A 12,397-nucleotide genomic window follows, 5' to 3' on the forward strand; every position below is an offset into this window, starting at 1 on the left:
ACATATATTTTCCCTTCCACTCTAATCAAACTGAGAAAAGTCTCATGAGTTACAAATATTGTCTTTCCATGTAGGAATATAAATAGTTAAACTTTAATAAGTTTCTTATGATTTCTTTTTCCTGTTTACTTTTTCATGCTTCTCTTGCTTCTTGTATTTGAAAGTCAACTTTTCTGTGTGTATGTGTGTATATGTATATATGGAGAGATGGCACAGGGTGAGTTGAATATGAAGGGATGATATCTAAAAAATAAAATTAAGAGGTGAGAGAGGAATATATTGGGAGAAGTAGAAAGGGAGAGGTAGAATAGGGTAAATTACCTTATATAAAAGTCAAATTTTCTGTTCAATTCTGGTCTTTTCATCAAAAATGCTTGAAAGTCCTCTATTTCATTGAATGTCTATATTTTCCCCTGAAGTGTTATACTCAGTTTTGCTGGGTAATTGATTTTTGGTTTTAATCTTAGCTCCTTTGACCTTTGGAATATCATATTCCAAGTCCTTCAGTCCCTTACTGTAGAAGCTGCTATGATTGTGTTTCCACAATACTCAAATTGTTTCTTCCTGACAGCTTGTAATATTTTCTCTTTGACCTGGGAACTCTGGAACCTGGCTATGATATTCCTAGGAGTTTTCTTTCTAGGATCTTTCCCAAGAGGCAATCAGTGAATTCTTTTAATTTCTATTTTACCCTCTAATTCTAGAATATCAGGGAAATTTTGCTTGATCATTTCTTGAAAGATGATGTCTATGCTCTTTTGTAATCATGGTTTTTAGATAGTCCAATAATCTTAAAATTATCTCTCCTGGATTTATTTTCCAGGTCAGTGGTTTTTTCCAATGAGGTATTTCACATGGCCATCTATTTTTTCATTCTTTTGGATCTGTTTTAGAGTATCTTGATTTCTCATAAAGTCAATAGTTTCCATTTTCTCCAATCTAATTTTGAAGGAATTACTTTTTTCAGTAAGTTTTTGAAATTCCTTTTCCATCTGACCAATTCTGCTTTTTAAGGCATTCTTATCCTCATTGGCTTTTTGGACCTCTTTTGCCATTTGAGTAGTCTGTTTTTTAAGGTATTATTTTCTTCAGTATTCTTTTGGGTCTCCTTTAGCAGGCTGTTGACTTGTTTTTCATGATTTTCTCACATCATTCCCATTTCTCTTCCCAATTTCCCCTCTACTTCTCTTACTTGATTTTCAAAATCCTTCTTGAGCTCCTCCATGGCCTGCAACCAATTCACATTTTTCTTGGAAGCTTTTGATGCAGGAGTTTTGATGTTGTTGTCTTTTTCTGGTTCTATGTTTTGATCTTCTTTGTCATCAAAGAAGGATTCTATAATCTGATTTCTTTTCCTGTGTTTGTTCATTTTCCCCAACCAATTACTTGACTTTTGAGCTCTTTGCCACTGTGGAACTCTGCTTCCAGAGTGGAGAATGCTGTGTCTGAATTTTTTGGGGTTTTGCACAGATGTTGTTAGAGCTTCTTCTATGCACCTGCCTCAGAAGTGTGAGGATTGCCTCTCCAGAGCCATCACAAGCTCTGCCATGCCAGTGCTCCTCTTCCCAAGACCACCACCCAAGACTGTGACCCAGATCCAAGCAGGGAAAAGCAAGAGAATCCTTCCTCAGTGCCAGCAAAGATATTCCTGAAAATGCCCTCTGGTCAGCTATTTGGTCCCCCCATGATCTGTAGGCCTGGAGTTCAGGAGGTAGCTGCTGCCACCTCCTCTGCCCCGGGGTCAGGGGCTGGACTGTACTCTTCTCTCACCAGATCAACAGAGTTCTCCACTGACCTTTACTTTCTCTTTGGTGTTTATGGGTTGAGAAGTCTGGAAACTACCACATCTGCCAGTGGTTCACTCCCCTGAGTTGATCTGTGCCACCAGTCTGGGCCAGCATGGCCCTTACAGTACTGCACTCTTCTCCCATCCTGGTGTGATAGACCTTTCCTGTCAACCAACCAGGCTGCCTTCAGTGGCAGATTTGTTTCTTTCTGTCACTTTGTAGGTTCTGTAGCACTAAAATTTGTTTAGACTCATTTTTTACAGGTATTGGAAGTGGTTGGAGTAGGAGCTCAAGAAAGTTTCTGCTTTTACTCTGCCATCTTGGCTCCAATCCCACCTGTGCATATTTTCAAGAACTGAAATGAATGAAATTTTTAACAACATTTTACTTAATTAGCATAAATTTTAGCCATGACAATTTCATTAGCTATTGGGGACTATTTTCCATATTAATGAAATTAATTTAATTTAATGAATTAATGAGATTTCCTATGTGTCTCCTATGTCTTCCTATGAAATCTCATTCATGCTAATTAAATAAAATGTTGAAAATTTCATTCATTTCATTTCTTGAAAATATGCATAGTTAATAAGATTTCCTGTGTGTCCAGACTTTAGGGACACCCTGTATATTCCCTTCAACTACCCTAATACTGAGACAATTCCACAAATATTGTTTTTCTGTGTAGAAATGTAAAAAGTTCAACTTTAATAAGTTTTTTTATGATTTCTCTTTCCTATTTACCTTTTCATTCTTTTCTTGCTTCTTGTATTTGAAAATCAAATTTTCTGTTCAGTTCTGGTGTTTTCATCAAGAATGCTTGAAAGTCCTCTATTTCATTTAATTTCAATGTTTTCCCCTGAAGTATTATACTCAGTTTTGCTGGGTAGGTGATTCTTGATTGTAATCCTAGCTCCTTTGACCTCCAAAATATCATATTCCAAGTCCTTCAGTTCCTTAATGTAGAAGTTGCTAAGTCTTGTGTTATCCTGATTGTGTATCCACAATACTCAAATTGTTTCTTCCTTACTGCTTGCAATATTTTCTCTTTGATCTGGGAACTCTGGAATTTGACTATAAAATTCCTAGCAGTTTTCTTTTTGGGATCTTTTCCAAGAGACAATCAGTGAATTCTTTCAATTTCTATTTTACCCTCTGGTTCTAGAATATCAGGACAGTTTTCCTTGATAGTTTCTTGAAAGATAATGTCTAGGCTCTTTTTTTTATCATGGTTTTCAGGGAATCTAATCATTTTTAAATGATCTCTCCTGGATTTTTTTCCAGGTCAGTGATTTTTCCAATGAGATATTTCACATTGCCTTCTATTTTTTCATTCCTTTGGATCTGTTTTATAGTATCTTGATTTCTCATAAAGTCATTAGCTTCTGTTTTCTCCAATCTAATTTTGAAGGAATTATTTTCTTCAGTGAGCTTTTGAACTTCCTCTTCCTTCTGGTCAATTCTGGTTTTTTTTTCTTAACATGTCAAAATTTATTAATAATCTTTGAATACAATCAAATATAATTTCAGCAGAAGGGAATAGTGTTATTTACTCTTTCAGGTTCTAGTGAATTTAGGAACATTTCTTTTGGAAAACCTACTCCTCCATTATTTGGTCACTACACAAATGTGGCATATCCCTGACAATTGTTTCGTGTAAGTAAAAGCAAATAACCATTTACTCTTCCATTTTTAGCAATATTTTTTTTTCAAAAAGGGTTGTATAAAACATAACAATTTTGATATTCCTTAAAGTTCACTCAAATGGGATTCTACCTGTTGAAGAAAGACAGAAAGGCAGGAAAAAGTGATCAAACGATACAGAGAAAAAAGTGAGCTTAAATTTAGATCACCAAAATTAACCTGACAGTAAAAATAACAAAGGACAAATAAGAGGTTTAATGCAAAAATCTTTCCATAGCAAATTTTCATATAGTAATTCAATGTGTTCAGTTAAGGATTTCCAGAAGTCATAAAATTACATTTTCTGAAGTGAAAAATGGATGTCACAATGCAAATACCAAGTGTTTTCTGCATATTACCCCAAATCATGCTGGGGAAACATGAAGTTATATCATCTCTATAAGAATGAAACAAATATAATAATCTTAAATTCTTGGCCTTCCCTTTTTTTTAGAATTCACTAATGGACATCAACTTCACCATCAAGTCTTGAAATAAATCAACCCTTCTACTCCCCCCCCAATCAAATAACAGTAATTAGCCTGAGGTATTTTAGTATGGCTCTTACTTTCCCAACTTTCTTTAAGCTTTCTTGGAAGAGGAATGCATTACTGTCATTAAATCCAGAATCCCCAGATGCTTTCATATAGTGCAGATTCCTAATTCTAGCAGAAGCACAAAGATCTGCCACAAAAATGTCTCTTGTACAAATCTTAGACAGAGGTACTAGCCATTGGTTTTCCAGTCTGAAAATTATACCCCTGGTTCAAACAAGGTGCTAAATATAACACATGCACAATACAGGTTAAAATTTCTGACCTTTTAATGATCAAGAACAATTTTTATATAATGTAAATTAATAAGCCTCAACATTCTTGTGAGCTAGGTAAGTAAACAATACTACCCATTTAAATATATGGATAGATTAGAAGTATGAGTAAATAATATACTCACATATTAAGGAATGAGAATTGGAATAGAACTCTCCCTAACTTCAACCCCAAGACTTTAAAGTTAAATTTAACTTTAACAATAATGATCTTTAAAGGGTTATTATGATTTAAAATTTTGTCCACTGGTTCTTCATTCACACTTGTATATTGGTAGATGCAGGACTGCTTTTTAAAGTCTGGTACATTCTCCCAAATAATGTCCATTAGTTACAACTATCAAGGTCAACTTCCAAATGTGTCAAAGTAAGACATTATTTTGTGAAGACTAAATTCTGTTTGGTAATTTATTTTTAAATAGCAACAAAAGAACTGGCAGTGGGTTTCTATTAGATGGTATAAGTGATCATTTTCAATGAAGGTGCACCACAGTACCACTAAGAAAAGGAAAGATGCTTTCAGTTTGAATGGACACAGTTACACAAGTAGAAGAGGATACTAACTTCTGAAAATACTAGGTTTTATTCACACCCCAGTGGTAAACAATGACCTTAATAGTATGACTAAGTTTCTTTGTAGATCACTGTCACATTAAAATACAAAAATCCATAAACAAGCAGACAGTTAACGAACGTTAGATGTGGTCTTACTGGAAATTCTTAACTGTGTATTAGTCTCTTCTCAAACCAAATTTCAAAATGCTTTGTCTCCTAGTTAATACAAGTCACTGCATTTCTCTAACAAAGTAATGAAGGCACAGCTAGTGCAAGCAGTCAAACACATTCAACTACTGGGCTGAAAAAATACTTTGGTTGGTTCTTCAGAAGGATTTCTTTTTTCTAAACCAATATTGGTCTCAAATAAGAGTTTGGATAATTTTCAAAGCTGCAGTCTAATAGCTACATGACAAAAGACTTCACAAGAACCGAACTATGTAGCAATGGACATGCATTAGGGAATTCACTGCATTCTACATATCCAGCAGAAATTATACTTATTAAAATGCTAGGTAGAATGAACCTATTGTTTGAACTGGTCCTTAAACATTCATTTTTTCTTTTTTTCCTTTTTTAACAAAAATTGTTTGCTTGACTCTACCAAGAAAATACAAAACATAAGGCTGTAATTAACTACTAGTTGTGTTTAGGCTGGGACAGTGCAGTAATCCTCAAGGCCACAGCACACACTGCTCACTGCTGCTTGCACTCAGCTGGGTTTGGATCTTTCTTCGGATCATATTCTGGATCATTTTCCTCATCAGCTTCTTCTTCCCCTTCCTCATCATCAGCCTTTTCACCTTCTTCATCATCATCATCATCATCTTCAACAGCTTCTCCTGTGAAGTATAATACTGATCTTGGGACTATATGCTCAAGTAAAAGGTAACCAATTTCGAAGTCTGCTGCAAGGATAGCTTCCGCGTCATCATCCAGGTCTCCACTCTCAGGAACTTCAGGAGGAGAAAAGAAATTGAAGAAAGAATCATTGGAAACTGTTTTTGTCACAGTTCAAACTGTCCCAAGTCCCTTGTGTTTCTGTTTCTTCTTAATAGTTTTCAAAGTGACATTTTCCCCTTTTTTCCAATCTACCTGACACCCTGTGCAACTCATAATTTCTGGTCCATCAAAGGAGAAGGGATCAGAATCATCTGGCTCTGACTTTATCAACACCTCATTTGTGAAATATTCATTGGGTTCAAAGTGAAATTCTAATGTAAAACTCATAGGTTGGCCAGCATCTGAGAACTTCACTTTAATATCTTTTAAGTGCTTCAGAGCAGGTTCATCATGTTCCTGAACCATATCACTGATCAAGTCAACATTTTTAAAAACAGTCAGCCAAAATTCAGAAATTCCTTTAGGGTCTTCTTTTTCTTCATCTTTTTTCTCCTCTTCAGGCTTAGCCTTCTCTTTCATTTCCTCTGAAATCTCTTAATCATCATCTGGTTTCCATTCACATTCTTCCTCAGTGGGTTCATAAATTGCATTGATGATTTCACTTCTCTTATCAAAAAGTGACTGGTAAATAACAGCATACTTTCTTTCAAGAGCATGAACCTCCTCATAGAACTTGGCTTCTATCTGTGCACATTTCACCTGAAGATTTTTGAGGGCATTCACATGTCATTAACTACCTTTGGCAAGCTTTCAATGTATCCAGTTGATGTTGCCACTAAACCATCCAATCTTTCTTGAAGATCTGCAAGCATCTGAGGATTCTGCATCATTTGAATAGTCAACTGACGAGCTTTGCTGTTTGCATCTTCACCAGTTTCTTCTTCCTCTACTTCTTCAACATCTTCCATATCTTGTTGGTCAAGTTCAGTTTCTTTGTTGCAATGTCCGCCATGTTGTAAGACTTCTGAATATTTGAGATCTGCGGCTGCTGCAGGCACCAAGCGGCCAGAGCTGCTCAGGCTGTGACTCAGGGCGGTGGCAGCAGGAGGAGATGAAGGAGGAGGAAGAGAAGCAGGCAGTGTCCTGAGCAGATGGCGCTAAAAAAGGTCAATTCTGTTTTTAAGGCATTCTTCTCCTCATTGATTTTTTGGACCTCTTTTGCCATTTGAGTTAGTCAACATTTTAAGGTGTTTTTTCTTCAGCATTTTTTTATCTCCTCTACCAAGCTGTTGACTAGTTTTTAATGATTTTCTTGCATCACTCTCATTTCTCCTCCCAATTTTTCCTCTACTTCTCTTACTTGATTTTCAAACTCCTTTTTGAGCTCCTCCATGGCCTACAAACTATTCATATTTTTCTTGGAGGCTTTTGATGCAGAGTTTTGACTTTGTTGTCTTCTGATTCTATGCTGTGATCTTCTTTGTTATCAAAGAAGGATTCTATGATCTGATTTCTCTTCCTGTGTTTGTTCATTTTTCCTAGCCAATTGCTTGACCTTTGAACTCTTTGCCACTGTAGTGTAAATACAATTCACAACCACACTTTTGACTTAGCAGCACTGAGGCTCACTCTTTTGGGCTAATTCAGAAAAGGAGGATATTGCAGAATTTTGGAGGCAGCTAGATGGTGCAGTGCAGAATAGTGGCCCTCGAGTCAGAAAGACCCAGGTTCAAATTCTGATTCAGACACTTCCAAGCAATGACCCTGGACAAGTTCCTTAGTCTTAGTCTCTCTCAATTTTCTCATCACAAAGATAATCATTACACCTCCCTTGCAGGATCACATGAGATATTTGTAAAGTGCCTACCATAGCTACTGGTACACAGTAGCCACTTAATATATAATTGTTCCCTTCCTTCTTTTCAAATGAGGAAATTAAAAATAATCGAATTTAAGGATGTAAAATGACTTGACCAAAAGATCAAATAGGAGAGAGAGAGACAAAGAGACATAGAGAGAGAGACAGAGACAGAGAGACGGAGACAGAGACAGAGAGACACAGACAGAGAGAGAAAAGACAGAGAAAGAGACAGAGACAGAGAGAGAGGAGAGAGACAGAGAGACTGGGAGCACGAGAAGTTAATTGAGGGTCCATTAGAGGGAAATGGGGCCCACAAAAATCCAATCTTCCAATCTGCAATAAAGGGAAACTGAGGCAGAGCTCTGAGCATGTATCAATCCACTAGGGAGACTGGTGGTGCTTGGACGTTGTAAATGTTATAGGGAATGAGAGAACACTAAAAATAGAATGAGGTGGTACAATTCTTCCATTGGTCAATTCCAAAGGAGGATGTCTAAATGACTGGTCAAAGGAAATGTCCATCAATTACTAAAGTTCAGGCATTAAGCTTTCCACACATCATCAATCATGAGTATTTAGTCAGTGACTAGGTAACAGGATTCTGGGAATTTTTACCAGCATATTTTGGATATTAGGTGAGAAAGAACAAAGTAAAATGTAGAATCTATGTTTTCTGGTATATAGCTGCTCTTAGAGCTGGGGAGGTATGATACTATAAGTCTCAATCCATTCCTAACACAGGTTAATACAGGCCTAAATAACAAACTATGTAAATCGTTGTAGTATAAATCTACCAACTAAAAGCAATATAATCGGTACATAATAAGTTAATTTCAACATACATAATTGTTATGATAACAATTAAACCTAATTCTATCCTATTTATCTTACTTATAATCACTGATACCCATAAATCACAATGAACTGAGCAAATACTGATCAAGTTCAGTGAGGATATCAAAATTATTTCAAGAAGAATAGGGAGGATTGGGAATCAGAGTAACACAGATGGACAGATGTCCTAATCTAGGGCACAAGGGATTTTCCAGGAGGCACAAGACAGAATGAGGAGAGATTTAGCAAAAGACAATAGGGGAACTCTCGGGTGTCAGGAAGATACCAAAGCATTTAGAGGATGACAATGATGGAGACGATTCTAGAGTAGAAATATGAAGGTGTTGGAGCTGGGGGAGCTAAGAGTGAGAGAGTCCTACCTTGGGAATAAGGTAGCCCCGGAATTTGGTGTCCTTTGTGACTCTCCGGGCCAGACCCATGGGGATCATATCTCCAAACCTTTGAATCTCATGGATGGCATCTTGGCTTTGTCCTCAAACTTGGGTGATTGGTTCCGCCCAATCACCCGATTAATTTCCTCGTGGATTTTGGCTGTGGTTAGTGGGGTGAAGAAACAGGATGTGGGAGTATCAGAGAGATCCTGTGGAAGTCCCAAGGGAGCAGATGGAGTGTGGAGAATGATGATGATGATGATAATGAAGGGTGGGAGTGCATGTGTGTGTGTCTGTGTGTCTGTGTGTAAGATGTTCTGGGAAGCTCCCAGGACACCAAACGATTTCTAAGGGGACTAGGGGAGAGAGCTCACCTTCCACCTCTGGGTGTTTCATTAGCAGAAGGAAGCCATAGCGAGGTTCATGCTAACAGTCTCAGTGCCCCCCCAAAACAGGCTCAGAGTGGTAATGGTCAGGTTCCTCATGTAGAATTCTGTGTTGGGATTTTCTTTTCCTGGGAAGAAAAGGTGGACATGGCTCCTCAGGGTCCTCCATCTCCACCTACACACACTTGCTGCACCTCTAGACCTCAAAGCCTCCTTCCCCCCCCCCCCACATCAACTCAATTTCCTCTAGTCCCATCAATGTACAGGGGTAGAGGGGAAATCCATAGGAGGCACTTGAGTATGCTGGAATATATAATTTCTAAGGGACCCAAACACTTATCTATTATTCTCCTCAGAATCTAGAGGAACACACATTTAGTGCAGAAAAGGTCCTTAGAATTGTCATATTCAACCACTCTCATCAGGAAGTTAAGGCACAGAGAGGTTGGGACCTGTTCAGAGGAACATAGCTAGTAAGTGTCTGAGGTGGGATTTGAACCCAGGAATGTGTGGCTCCTGAGTCTACAGCCCTATCCAATATAGTATGCTGCCTCCCAGAATCCCAGGATGGCAGAGCTGGGAGAGAGAGACCTCAGCAGACATAGAAACCCTCACATTAAGCTTCCTGACAAGTGGTGGTCCAGCCTCTGCTTGAAGACCTCCAAAGAGCAGGAACCCACCAGTTCTATGGGTTCCATTGCACTTTTGGACAGTTCTCATTGTGAGGAAGTGTTTTCACCCTGACATCTAAATTCCTCACTTTACCATTTCTCCCATTGCTCCTGGTTCTGCCCTTAAGGACCTAGACAACAAATCTAATATCCTCCATCCTACAATTTATAGATGAAGGGACAGAGACCCAGGGAGAGGAAAGTACTTCCTCAGGTCTTATGTACAAAGTTAGGCAAGGCTGCTGGGACTAGATTATTAGATTCCTTATCACCCCAGCCCTCATATCTAGCTTGTGAATGTCCGAAGGGGCAAGGGGCATGGAGAATGGGGAACAGCTATTTGGGTCTCTTTGTGTTAGCCTTGTCTTCCTGTGTCTGCTTCCCTTTTTCTATCTCTGTTTCTGTATCTCCATCTTTCCACCTGTCTCTGTTTCTGTAATTCTGTGTCTCCCATCTCTGTATCTCACTTTCTCCATTTGTCATTCTACCTTTAGCTCTCTTTGCCATGTTACCCCCAAGTTGCCAATGACCTTCAGAAATGCTTGGTATATCTGAATCTGTGCTCTGGGTTACTGCCTGACCCAGGGTTGTTTGTGAACCTGCTTCCTGCCACCTGCCACTGGGTACCTTTGAGCCTTGCCTCTGGAAGGCTGAGTCTTGCCACCTAATGCCTGCTAGGGCTACCTTCTCACCTCTGAAACCTGCTGCCCAGTGTCTGTGAAGTCCATTTCCCAATGTCTGGGGTTTCCCCCAGAGATCAATAAACCCCTGTCTAAGATCTCAGCCCATCCCCTCCATTTTCACTTGCCCATTGGTTCATTACCTCCTGCATCTTGATAAGGAAGGAGTTAATGAAATTCCGGGGGGAGTTAGGATCCAGGGTGGCCTGGTTCTGCCGGACCTTTTCAGTGATAAAAGCCTCCAGTCCTTGTAGATCCTTGAATGCTTGCTGCTGAGGCCCTGGAAGGTGCTTCATCACTCCAGAGAACATCTCATATAGCTGGGGGAGGGCACAAGACGAGTCATGGGATACAGGGCCTGGAGAAAGTGCCTGAGGGTTGCTGGGAGAATGGAGGGAATCATCATGAAAGATGAAAGTTTAGGATGGGGAATGGGGGTCATGATGGAGAATGGGTGGTCAGGACGGGGCACAGTGTCAGATTGGGAGCAGTCAGATTGAGAAACAGGGAGCAGGAGGTAGCAGAAAGACTAGAAGCTGAGGATTCAGGGATGAAGGTGAGTTGAGACCCTGGTGGGTGGGAAAGAAAGTCTTGGTCTGACCTGTCCCATGTATGTGGCTGTGAACTGAAAGCTCCCCAGCATCATACGCAGCATGGACAGGAACTGCTTGTCCTCATATTCAAACTGATCACCAAAGACAATGGAGCTGATGGCATTGGAGACTGTGCAGCTCAGGAAGAAGGTGGGGTCAATGGCGGCTCCTACAGCCCACCCAGGTCAACAGAGATACAGAGATAAGGATTTTTGTGGTTTTTCCTTTCTTTAAACAGAACCATGACATCAGGGAGGTAATGCCATGAAATGCAAGTGAATTGGATTGAAGTGAAGAAGGGCTGTGCAAAGTCACCAGCCTCACTTTCACCTCTGCAGCCATCTGGGTCCAGTGGTCAGACCTCTATCAAAACAACTGGAGATGGCCCTGGGTGCAGTGGGAGACAACCTTTTCAAGCTAAGGTCTTTAATAGGTCTCAGTCTGACTGAGGCAAGGTCCAATCATTGATTAAGGCTAGGTAAGAAATGAGGCAGTTGATGGCCTCTTTCATCTAGTAAAAAAAAATCAATCTGGGAAGGGAAGACCCACAGGCTTTTTGGCCAAAACAAAAGCAATTCTTATTTATATTCACTCTGAGCCAATCAGAGCCCAAACAATGACCAAATGAGGCATGACCAGGGACCTGTTGTTGGACAATCAAAGAAAGCTTGAGTGATATGGGTTTAAGGCATAGTCCTTAAGCAAGAAATCCAGCCTATGAACCCCAAATATCTTGCTAGGTTTCAGAGATCAAAATTTACATTCCTTTGGCAGAGAGATAAGGAAGCACGGTGATAGAATGAGGCAGTGGACAAAGGCAGAAAGAGACCAAAGACAGAGAGATCAAGAGGGGTAAAGAGGAAGCAGAGAAAAAAAGGACCATAGACCAGCACAGAGGTAAAGGGGCCCAGAGATACATGGAGGCACCATTAGAGAGAGGAAGATATGAACTTGAAAAATAGAAGTCGTGTTGTGCACTTGTGGAGAGGGGGATCCATAGAGGATGGATAGGGATAGAGGAGGGAGGGAGACAGAGACAGGAGAGAGATAGACAGAGACAGACTCAATTTTCTGGTCCTACAAAGGATAGTCATGTCCACATCTCCAAGCATAAAGCAGGGAGATTAGATGCTAGAGGAGCAGTTGCCACCCCCCTCCCCAACCCACTCCCTCCCGTCTCTCTGCCTTTGTCTCTATGTGTCTCTCTCTGCTTGTCTCTGTCTCTGTCTCTTTCATACACACACACACACACACACACACACACACACACACACACACACACA

General features: G+C 39.7%; 2 pseudogenes; both read right to left on the minus strand.

Annotated features, from left to right (window-relative positions):
- Positions 1 to 5,403: 5,403 nt before the first annotated feature.
- Positions 5,404 to 6,599, minus strand: LOC138154396 (nucleosome assembly protein 1-like 1 pseudogene; annotated as a pseudogene).
- A 44-nt stretch (positions 6,600 to 6,643) lies between these two features.
- LOC138154606 (cytochrome P450 2A13-like) overlaps positions 6,644 to 12,397 on the minus strand; it is an 11,750-nt pseudogene continuing 5,996 nt past the window's right edge.

The sequence above is a fragment of the Petaurus breviceps genome, unplaced genomic scaffold, assembly GCF_028583685.1.
Source record: "Petaurus breviceps papuanus isolate PSGF00001 unplaced genomic scaffold, PetGlider_PUasm1.0 91041, whole genome shotgun sequence".
NCBI lineage: Eukaryota > Metazoa > Chordata > Mammalia > Diprotodontia > Petauridae > Petaurus > Petaurus breviceps.